At 40.1% G+C, this 12,167-nt stretch overlaps 1 protein-coding gene across 5 annotated transcripts in view; it reads left to right on the top strand.

The window, feature by feature from the left end:
- The window catches only part of INPP4B (inositol polyphosphate-4-phosphatase type II B), a 781,666-nt gene that overhangs the window by 12,798 nt on the left and 756,701 nt on the right, over window positions 1–12,167 (top strand). The gene's annotated exons all lie outside the window — the stretch shown is intronic.

Genomic DNA, 12,167 nt, shown 5'->3' with positions numbered 1-12,167 from the left:
ATTTTTAAAAAAATTGAATTTGACTTTGACAAAGCATACCTATTCTGCTACTCCCTATTGTCTTACACCTCACCCATGTCACTTGTGTCTGTTTTTGCTTGATACTTGTAGGCATTCTATTTGAATCTTCTAAACAAGAAAAAAATCAAGTGAATTACATATTCCTCCCGCCATCTTCTGTGTATGTTCTTATGTAAAACAAGATTCTGGTAAGAAGTATGCAGTGTATACCTTAGTGTTATGCTTTCTGGCAGTATTTTTGTCTGAATATACTCAGTGGTTACTTAAGATCTATAACTTGACTTAAAAACAGAATGATAGAATTGGCATTGTTTTGTGAAATGGAAGAACCTAATAAAATTATGATTCAGCTATTTAAACATTTTCTGATTGAAAATGGAGGAGGATCAAGGGGATTTCTGGGGACAAAACCAAAAGAATGTTTTTCAAAAAAGAATTCAGAGTCCACCGTAATGGATTTTACCCATATTCTCCTTATGCATAAGCGGGTTCATTGATACCTACCTGTCAAAGGAGTTATGAGGATTAAATAAAATAAAGGACGTAAAGCACACCGTGTTAGAACATAATGAGTCTTCAATCCTAAGTCTCTAAGCTACTTTCTTTCCTTTACTAAGCAACTTTATTTCTGTGATTAATATTTTTATTGTATGAATGGATGAGGAATTTAGATAAAAGAGCTATCTGATGTAGTATTTTCTAAACTTTGGCAGTAGAGTTTTGAATGAAATCCTATTACATAAAGTAGATATAAATTATCAGTATAAATGCAGTAAGTTCACATTTTTGAAGTATGCTTATGGAGAAGGTCAATTAATGGGAATAAGGAGATTCCCTGGCTGAACACGTACTTGTAAAGTCTGGTTCTAGATAATAAATAGTTATGGGATAACATCAGCTCATGCACTATCATGCAGTTCATTTTGTTTTTATTTAATTTTCTCTTGATATCTTTATTGGTTTTTAGTTTGGTATTTTTCACTTTGAGTCTGTTTTTTATGGTTCTTTTCTAGATTGCCACTCCTTGAGAATGGGCAGGGTGTTCAGTTAATCTTTGGGCTCAATGCCTGGTAGAATGCATGGCACATAGTAGGTCTCAATGAATTTACTTTTCTTTGACAAATGAATAAACAGTAGGTAGGATTTATTTGACCTAGAAAAATCACCATGGTTTTTAGGGTCTGTTGGTAGGTAAAGGCATTAGAGCTTGAAAATGATAAGTTTTCTGATACAATAAAATAAATGACCTAAAATTGATGCATTTTGATAACACTAGAAGAATTTCGCTCTATTAAAATTTGATCTCTTGCTATATCAGAAGAGAATCTGCTTATTCAAATGTTGGCATATGTATTGTGTCCTGAGGAATATTCCTTTACGTGTGTGGGTTGACAGGCGTTGAGTGACGGAAAAATTGGTAGGGAAAAAAGCCAAAAAAAAGGGAGCCTGCATCTGGTAGGGCTTGAGAGCGCCAGGCACGTGGCCTTGAACATGGCCTACCTTTCTGGAGGATTTTGCTGCATCAGCATGAGAGCCTGCTGAAATTGGATCAGTGAAATATTTACCACTCTTGGCAGGTAGACGATGGAAAACAATGGCAAACTCTTTGTCAGTAGTGAGTGTGCCACTTTTGTTCCTTTTGGGGACAAGCTTTGTAGAGTTGCTAATCACTCCCATCCATGAGAAGAAGGTTGAGGTAAAATGGTTTGAATAAATGTGTGCCACTGGAACTCGCCCATCTGCACTGTTTTGAAAAAAAAAAAAAATAGCTAATTTTTTTTGACACTGAGGGCTTTATTCACATCATTTTTTATTCCCCTCAGTTGTGTGAGGTAAGTACTGCTTATTACCCACATTTTTATAGATGAGAATTGCAGGACAGTAAGGCCCTGCCTCACGCTCCAGCTACAGATTCAGGGAGTGGTGGATCTAAGCTTCTGAGCAAGTTCTTTAGGCATCCATGTCTCAGGTCCTTAGACTATCGTGATAGTCTGTCTCTTAGAGTAACAGCAGCAGAAGTTGAGAGAGAGTCAGTCTTCCTGTCGCTTCCAAGTTGAGTGTTTCTTCACATGAGCTTCAGTTGGTGGGAAGGAAATAATTGCCCCTTGGAGTGACTTGCAGCCAAGAGTGCAGAGACAAGGAGAGGTTTCCCTGGTGTGGGCCATTAGGGACCTAGGAGACTGTTCTAGTCCAGGATGGAGTCTGGGGCTAAAAATAATCTAAGTATCTACCGGATCCCTTTCTTTGCATTAGTCTCTTCTTTAAGTTGGAAAAAGTGTTATTTAGCTCTGACTGGACCCATCTGTTGAATATATCATAATAGTCTGAGGATCTAGTGATGATTATGAGCATAAAATTGCCCAGCAGTTGGAAACCTTTAATCATGCACTTTGAACATTCCAGCCAATTTTTTTTTTTAATGGCCTAAAAGCATCCATAGTTGGAAGGAAACATCTGCTGTGTTGTTCATAAAAGCTTGGAATCCAATATGCTTCGTTTACACAGTCATTTCATGTGCATTGGGCACACTTAAAATGTTACTTGTTGCTGAATTTCTACTCAGAAACATTCCACCTAAGTAGAAATAAACATTAACCTCTGTAAAATCTGCTGGCTCCAGCAATCTATAGAAGTTGGTATCTAATGTAGACAATCCACTGTATGTGGTGAACTTTTTGCATGTTTGGAGCACAAGATATATGTTATATTTTTAAGAAAAAATCTGTTTACCCCCGTATGTTACCAATGCTGCTAAAGTTTATTTGTACCACAGCTACTTATAGTACCGACGTCATGGGAATTCATCTATGCTGTAAGAACAGTATAGTTGGAAAAGTGAGCCCACCTGGGTGACAAATCTCCATTAAGATGAGCACGGATTCTGTCTCATTCTAGGAAGGATCCTCCATCTCTCAACGAAGGTGAGCACAACTAGCTTGTGTGATCATGGAAGGTTTGTTCTCTGATCTTTCTGATGAGGTTCATTTGCAGATCACTCAACACAGAAGCTTCATCGTGGGATGAGGAAGAAAATGCTTTCTGGGAAAACATAAGAGGAATGTGTGCTTTCAAGCTGATCATAATTCATTGAAAGCACAAGGGGATCTGTGCGTACATGTTCTTTAAATTAATGACTGTGGAGGAATCTTTCTTCACCCTTGTGGATCCTTGTAGAAGACATTTGCAGAGAAATTGCTGGAGCTGCTCCCCATGGGGAGATGAATGGTTTAATATGTGAAAGCAGACAACTCACAATTTCTGTGCTCAATGGCACTCTGAGCTGCACAGTCTCGCTGCTTTATTTCTCCCTTACAGCTTGTCTTCCTGGAAACTTTTGTAGGGGCAAATGGAGCCACTAATGCAAACCACCTCTGGCCTAGACTTCTCCAGACTCTGATTGCTATGGGGAATCACTAAGTAATGTGACTCAGATATGGTGGAGGAAATATAGAAACATATTGAGATTTACCTATCCTTCTAACCTTTAGAATTGACTAAATTATTTATCATAAGGGTAGGGGATGAAGGAAGAGGGCTGTATCCTTGGACCCTCTCATTGATTTCTTCCCAGGGAAAGTAAATCAAAGTGATCCCTTTAATAACTCACCACCCAGTGTGCTGCCACACTGGGTGCATCTCACCCCGCCTTCTCTTCTGCGCATTCTGCGCCCAGTCCTGTTTCCTCCAGTGATCAGATGTGCAGAGGGACTTCTGATGGCCGTACTTCCTTGCCTCCTGTGTTTTCCATTTCTCTGCCTTCTTCCTTTGACAGAGAATATACTTAGGATTTTCACACATGAAAAAGACTAGAACTCCTTCCACCCCACACTCCCCTCTAGCTACCCTATTTTCTTCCAGGGAGAGCCATTCATCTCAGTGGAGATGGTCGACATTTTCCCATTCCCATTGTAGTCTGGACTCTGCTCCTGCAGCAGTGTGAAACTGTTTTTGTCAAGGTCATTAGAAAAGATGTTGTGTTACATTCTCACAGGTATTTCTCTGTCTTTATTTGCTTGACCCCATGGCAATGTTGGGTTGTGTTAACCATTCCTTTAAAGAATTCTTCCTTTGGCTTTCTTGATACTGAATTCTCTTTTCCTTGCATTTAGTTTTTGAATGTAAACATATTTTGCAGACACACACTCACACACATACTGTACAAGTGAGAAAATAAACATGCCTACGTGTACTCCCAACTGCATTTCTTTGTGTGATGGAGTTGCACTAATTATTTAGATTGATTTGGGTAACTTTGCCCCCTTACACTGTTGATTATAATTTTTGTATCTATGAATATAATGTATCTCTGTCTTCTGTGGTGTTTTTCAATACAGTTCAAACATTTCCTTTGTAAAAATCCTCTATATCCCATGCTGGATTTATTCTTAGACCTCTCATTGAATTTTTTCAGTTATTTCAAATGGTATCTCTTTTAAGGTTATATATTTTTTAATGACATATAGAATATTATTGGTTTCATGTGTTGATCTTAATGCCAGCAGCTCTGCAAAATCATCCTAATATTTCTATAACTTTGCTCTTTCCTAAATATAATATTTATCGAGACAGAAGTCTCTTGCTAGTGAATAATGCTCTTGGCGTCTGTTTACCTTAAGCTGCTTTATGCGGAACTTGCTATTGAATGACGGTGTCATGCAATTCCAGCTTGACAGTTTTCCTTTCAGCACTTTGAAGATATCGCTCCACAGTTTTCTGGCTTCTATTGTTAACCATCTCTGTCAGTCTAATTGCCATTTCTTTGTAGGTTCTTTTTCTTTCTGGTTTTGATAAAGGCCAACCACAAGGAAGAGTGCAGACTCAGAAATAGCAGCAATAGCCCTGTGAGTGGGAGAGAGGTTACTGGAGACCAGGAGAGGAGGGGTGTGCAGAGCAGGCCACCTTGAGAGGAGCAGTGACCTATCCAGAGGCACGCTCAACCCTTCCTGGGGACCTCACGAGGAAGGGCTCACTCCCCCTCCATGCTCTGATCTCCTGCCTGTGTCCCACATGGGCCACATCCCATCAGAAGCCAGGTTCCATGCTGGTCAGCTCTCTGGATGCCGAGAGCCTGGTAGACAGGGTGAAAAGAATGGATCTGGAAATTAAAGCATAAAATACCTGTTTACATTTATCTTCACATCTGTCTAATAATTTTAGCTGCTTCTTGCCCCTTTTCTCAACTGTCCATCCCCGCTCTCATTTCTTTAGGCATCTCATGCACCCTTATTCTTATTGTGTCTGTCGGGTCTGGTGTTTGTAGTTTCCGGTTGTTTCTGTCGTCCCTTGTTCACAATGGCTAGTTTTCTTGAGTTTATGTTCAGTTTAGCGTGAGCACATTTTTTGGATGAAATTAATCTGCACCGTGCAACTCAGGCGACTTGATTGGAGGATCTTTTCCTTCATGGAGGATTTGCCTTTGTTTCTTCAAGATGCCACGGACTTCCACCAACCTCTTGTAGGAGCCCTGTCACTTAATCCCCAAATTTTTGTGAAAGAATGATTATATATACACTGGTTTTTGAAGAGGCTATCAATGTTTTTTTCCTGCTCGGAGCTCTGATGGAGATAAACAGATTTCCTCATCTGTCCCCTTTGGGAGGGAGGAAGTCTCTAGCCCACCCTTGACAAGTGCTGCTTCCCTTCTGAGTATGGAAGTTCTAGATGGGGCTCGGGTCCCCACGGCCTTCACATTTATCCTCCAATTCCTTGACTTTGAGATCCCCAAGATCTGGTTTCCTGGTTTTTATCATTGGTCCTCTCCTTTCTTGATATGTAGTTCATTTTAATTTACCATTGAAGGATTTTAATTTCTTGAGAACTCGGCCTGGAATATGGTAAGGCAGTTGATCTGAAAACAGGATGGAGGAGATCCTGTGTATTCGCCTCTATTTGTGCCTTATCTTCTGGCTCAGTATCATTTCCTTGGTGAATCTTTCAATTTGGGATTCTTGAAAGTTCTGTCCAGGTCCCCTTCCTGTGTCACCTTATCTATATATAAATGTCAATCCATTGTGACTTTAATTCACAACCTCTGTAATATGTGTGGGCAGGGATTGTGGGTTAGGACCTCCCTCATGTTTAGCGTAACGTCTGGCACATAGCAGGAGTCCTGTTTTTACTTGACCATGAGTGACTGGGAGGACCCTTGGGCATCTGAAGAGAGAATGATTAGTTTGTTGGCCTGTGGGCAGGGGACAGCACTCTCATGAATAGATGTTCTCATCTTACCTCAGTTTTCTGATGTTTGTCTCTTCGGGAAATATATTTTTGGCTTTGGATTTGTCTCTACCTTCCTGCTAGAAAATGTTAAGTATTTTTACCTTTTCCTTTAAATACATATGTCTGTACATGGGCCTGTGGAATTCTCAGTGGCTTCTGTCAGTGCTGGGACGTTTTCCTCTCTGCTGCGGGGGATATTATTAAATCACCAAAGGTGAATCGTAATAGGTAGAGGTTGGTCTTTTTTTCCAGTTAATGTAAAGACTTTCCAGTTTGTAGTGTTGTTATTAAATTGGATGGTTGAACTTAGACTTCGAGTGGAACAGATAAAATAAAATTAACTTCTGCTAATATACAGAGCATGCCACACCTGAATATAGGGAGGAGTACTGAAATGCATGGAGAGACAGGCATGGGGGAGATCTGACCTTGTCACTAATGCAGGACTTGATGCTGACAGCACAGGGCAGCTGGTGTCTTTAAGATTCTTCCCACAAAAGACCTTATGGAGAACAAGTGATTTGCTGTGGAAAGGCAAACTGGTGGGGGGCGGGGCACGCAGCTCAGTGGTGGGGCACCTTGCCCCACGTGTGAGGCCCCGGGTTCGAGTCCAGCACTGCAAAAAAAAAAAAAAAAAAAAAAGTGACATTCCAAATAGAGGTGACAGGCCTTGAAAGTAAGTGTTCCATGCAGTACGGCAGGACCTGACAGTGAGGCCTTAAGACAGTGGCAGGGAGGTGACTCTTGGAGCAACAGAGCCTACAGCTAGGCACTGGTAGCCCTGCGGACAAAGAGATGCTGCTGCCAATTTCAGGAGCTGTGAGGGGAAAGCTCTTTCAACAACAGCGACAAGCTTCCAAGAGCTTTTTAAAGATGAAAATGATCATTGTACTTTATCTTGGCTATTTTGAAGAGCTTGCTGGGTCATTCATCCTAACTGCGTGTTTGAAGCTGGAGAGTTGAGTCTGCAAAGGCAAAAGTGGAGCCAGCTCTTGTCACAGAGAATGGAGACACAGGCTTGCCTGGCTGTGAGTTCCCACTGAGAAACAGCAGTTGTAAAGAGCAGTCCATTGGGCCACCCGGCCTTCAGAGAGACACAGCCTCTCTGGGAGGCAGGTGCTGGGCACTTGCAGCAGTTTAGAAGGGGCAGGGTTGGGGAGGGGTGTTCGTTTTTGGCTTGTTCATTTGTGTTTCTTTCTTTTTGTTTATTTTAAATGGCACGTAGGATTGTACATATTTATGGGGTACCATGTGATGTGCCTGGTATGATGTTCAAAGCCAGGAAAATATACCTGTCTCCTCAAACAACTATCAGTTCTCCATGGTGGAAACGTTCAAAATCCCTTCTTCTCCTTGAAAAACACACAGTGCACTAGTCATCTGTAGTCACTCCTGTGTGCTATGGAACACCAGAACTTATTTGTCCTCTCCAACTATAAGTCGGGAGCCTCTGACCAATCTTTCCCCATCCTCCCTCCCTGGCCTCTGCTAACTCCTGTTCTAATCCCAGCTTGGATGTCTCAACCCCTTTAGCTTCCATCAATGAGTGAGGTCGTGCCGTAGTTGTCTTTCTGTGCCTGGTTTATTTCCTCCAACATCTGGATCTTTAGTTTCACCCATCTTGCTGCAAATGATGGGGTTCTATTCTTTTTTCTAGCTGGATACTATTCAGTGTGTCTGTGTCCACATTTTTTGGATCTTTGTCAGGCGACGGACATATTTCCATTTCTTGGCTATCATAGATGGTTCTGTGATGAACTTGGGAGACTGATGTCTCATCGGCTGGCTGATTTCATTTCCTTTGGCTGTATACTCAATAACTAGATCATATGGTAATTCTATTTTTAACATTTTGAGGAACAGACATACTAATTACATCATGGTTGTCCTAATTCACATCCCATCAACTCTGGAAGGGTTTCCTTTGCTTCACATTTTGTTACCTGTTGTCATTTTGGTAATAGCCGTTCTAACTGAGGGACATGATATTTCATTGTGGTTTTGATTTGCATTTTCCTGATGGTTGGTGGTGAGCATATTTTCACCTTCCAGTTGACTGCTTGAATGTTCTCCTTTGAGAAGTGTCTATGTAATAGGTCTGTTGTCCACTTTTTAATTGGATGATGATGATTATTTGCCATTAAGTTTTTTGACTTCCTTATGTATTCTGGGCATTAACCCTTTGTCCAGATGAATAGCTTGCAAAATTTTTCTCCCATTCCATAAGTTGTGTTTTCACTTGACTGATGGTTGCTTTTGCTGTTCAGAAGCATTTTAGTGTGATGTAGTCCCATTTGTCTAGTTATGTCTCCTCTGTTCAGGAGTCATCCTTCCCCATGCCAATGCCCTGAAGCGTTTCCTCTGTGCTTTCTTCCAGAAGTTTCATGTCTTACATGTAAGTCTAATCCATTTTAAGTTGGTTTGTAACTGGTGAGAGAAAGAGCGAGATTCATCCTTCTGTGTGTACAGATCCAGTTCTCACAGAACTGTTTATTCACAAGATTGTACTTTCTCCAATGCAGATACTTAGTACTTTTTAAAAATATAGCAGTGGGGGTGGGACCCAGGGATGCTCTACCAATGAGCCATATCCCCAGCCCTTTCTGAATTTTATTTTGAGACAGGGTTTCACCACATTGCCTAGGCTGACCTTGAGCTTGCAGTCTTCCTGCCTCAGCCTGTCGGTACCTTTTATGAGATCAGTTGGGTGTAGAGGCATGGCGATTCACTTTGAGGCTCTCTGTTCTGTGGTATTGGTCTGTGATGTGTGTTCATGTGACAGTACCATACCGTTTTGATTACTATAATTCTGTAGTATACTCTGAAGTCGGGTCATATAATGTCTCCTGCTTTGCTTTTTGCTCAGGATAGTTTTGGCTACTTGAATTTTTTATTAAAGTATTATGATTATACATAGTGTTTGGGTTTTCTTTGAGAAAATAATACATGCAAGAAATTTTATTTCAATCCCCGTTCTCTCCTTCCTTTCTCTCCTCCCTCCCACTGTTCTCTATTTTTTTATTTTGCCATTTTAAAAAAAATAATGTTTATTACTTAGATGGTTTGATACAGAACAGCTTTCTTTGCATTCTGAATTTGGAAGTTCTGTACAACTGAGTACAAACAGGAACAAAAGGTACCAAAAGCAAACTAGTGATTCTCCGTTCATGTGGCAATAAACCAGTTTTGCACATAACACATAGCAGCAGTTTTTAAGTTCCCTTTAGAAAAATGTGAAATCTACACATTTGTTACCATTTCCTGTTTAATGCATGGGCTGAAATCACTAGGATCAACTTCCTCCTTGAAGAAAAAGAGGAGAGGAAGAGCCGAATATTGATTTTCTTTCACTCCTTTATTCACTCATTTTTGATTGGAAAATTTTAATTATACACAGGTGAGATTCTTTTTGATACGTTTATGTATGTACGTAACATGCCATTGTTAGAATCATTTCCTATTTCCACCCCTTTCCTGTCTTTCCTTCCTCCTCCTCATTCTCCTTGTCTTAGTCAACTTTTTTCACTGCTGTGACCTAAAGATCCAACCAGAACAGTTGTAGAGGGGAAAAGGTTTATTTGAGGGCTCACTGTTTCAGAAGTCTCAGTCCATAGAAAATCGGCTCCGTTCCTCGGGGTTTGAGGTAAGGCTGAACAACATGGCGGAAGAGTGTGGCAGAGGGAAACAGGTCACATTGCAATCAGGAAGCAGAGAGCGAGAGAGAGAGAGTCTCCACTCTCCAGATACAAAATATATACCCCATAGCCAGGCCCCAATTCCACCTCCTCCAGCCACACCCCACCACTTCAGTTACCACTTAGTTAATCCCCATCAGGGGATTAAATCACTGATTGGGTTAAGATTCTTACAACCCGATCATTTCTCCTCTGAACCTTCTTGCATTGTCTCACACGTGAGCTGTGAGGGACACCTTGCATCCAGGCCAGAACACTCCTTCTCTACCAATCTGTCTTGTGATACCCAATCTCGTCCTTGCCACCTTCTTCCCCTTACTTTACTTTAGCTTCCATACCTTCCTCTTGATTTTCTGAGTCTGGCTTATTTTATTTAGCATGATTTTCTTCATTTCCATCCTTTTACTGGCAAATGCCATTATTCCTTCTTTAAAAATTAATCTTAAATTGTTTTTAGGTATATAACAGCATGGTGTATTTTAATATATCATACATACATGGGGTGCAGCCATCACAGTTTTGACCCCATTCTTGTGGTTGAACATGACGTGTAGTTACGCTGGTCACGTATTCATACATGAGCATAGGAAAGTCGTGTCTTGATTCTTTTGGCTGTATTCCCACCCTTCCTCCATTCCTTTCATTCCCCTTTGTCTAATCCAATATACTTCTATACTTCCCCTCTCTACCCTCCCTTGTTAGGGTTAGCATCTACATATCAGAGAGAACATTAGACCTTGGTTTTTTGGGACTGGCTTATTTTACTTAGCATGATATTCTCCAGTTCCATCCATTGACCAGCAAATGCCATAATTGCATTCTTCTTTATGGTTGAGTAATATTCCATTATATATATATAATATATATATATAATATTCCATTACATGTAACATATATATATATATATATATATATATATCACATTTTTTTAACTCCTTTGGATATATACTGAGGAGTGGAATAACTGGGTTAAATGGTGGTTCCATTCCAAGTTTTCTAAGGAATCTCCACACTGCTTTTCATAGTGGTTGCAATTTGCAGACCCACCAGCAATACATGAGTAGACCTTTCTCCCCACATCCTCATCAACATTTTTTGTTACTTATATGCCTGGTAATTGTCATTCTGACTGGAGTGAGATGGAATCTCAGTGTAGTTTTAATTTGCATTTCTCTAATTGCTAGAGATGTTGAATTTTTTTCCCATTTTTTTTTTTCTTTTGTAAAGTGCCTGTTCAGTTCCTTTGTCCATTTATTGATTGGGTTATTTGTTTCTTTTTGGTGTTAAGTTTTTTTGAGTTATTTGTATAATCTGGATATTAATGCTTTATATTCTTTTTTATGACTATATATACATGTACCACATTTTCTTGATCCATTCTTCTGTTGATGAGCATTTGGGTTGATACATTATTTGGCTATTGTGAATTGTGCTGCTACAAACATTAAGTGGCTGTATGATCACAGTATGCTGATTTTAGTTCTTTTTGATAAATACCAAGGAGTAGGAAAGCTGGGTCATATGGTGGTGGTTCCATTTTTTGTTTTTGTACCATTGATTGAACCCAGGAACACCTAATCCCTAAGTCACATCCCCAGCCTCTTTAAATAATTTCATATTTAGAGACAAGGTCTCACTAAGTTGCTTAGGGCCTTGAACCTCTAGATCCTCCTGCCTCAGCCTCTAGAGAGCCTCTCAGATTATAGACATGTGCCACCATGTCTGGTTCTACTCCTAGTGTTTTGAGGAGTCTGCATACTACTTTCCATAGTGTTGTACTATTTGTAGTCCCTCCAGCAATCTATAAGTATACCTTTCCCCCCACATTCTCTCCAGCTTTATTGTTTATGTTCTTGATAATTGCCATTCTGGCTAAGATGAAATCTTAGTATAGTTTTGTTTTGCATTTCCCTGGTTGCTAGAGATGTTGAACATTTTTTTTTCATATATTTGTTGGCCATTTATATTGCTTCTTTTGAGACGTTTGTTTAGTTCTTTTGACTCATTTACTAATTGGGTTGTTTCTTTGGTGTTGTTTTGGCTTCTTTATATATTCTGGCTATAGATCCTCTGTTCAAGGAGCGGCTGGCAAAGATTTTCTCCCATATTGTAGGGATGGGAGCTCTCTTTTGATTCTCTTAATCATTTCCTTTGCTGTGCAGGATTTTTCAGTTTGATGTCATCCCACTTATTGATGCTTGGTTTTATTTCTCAAGCTTTAGGGATCTTATG

Source organism: Sciurus vulgaris, assembly GCF_902686455.1.
Source record: "Sciurus vulgaris genome assembly, chromosome: 9".
NCBI classification, from domain to species: domain Eukaryota; kingdom Metazoa; phylum Chordata; class Mammalia; order Rodentia; family Sciuridae; genus Sciurus; species Sciurus vulgaris.
The sequence above is the reverse complement of the archived record's forward strand: the minus strand, read 5'-3'. Positions and strand labels throughout refer to the sequence as shown.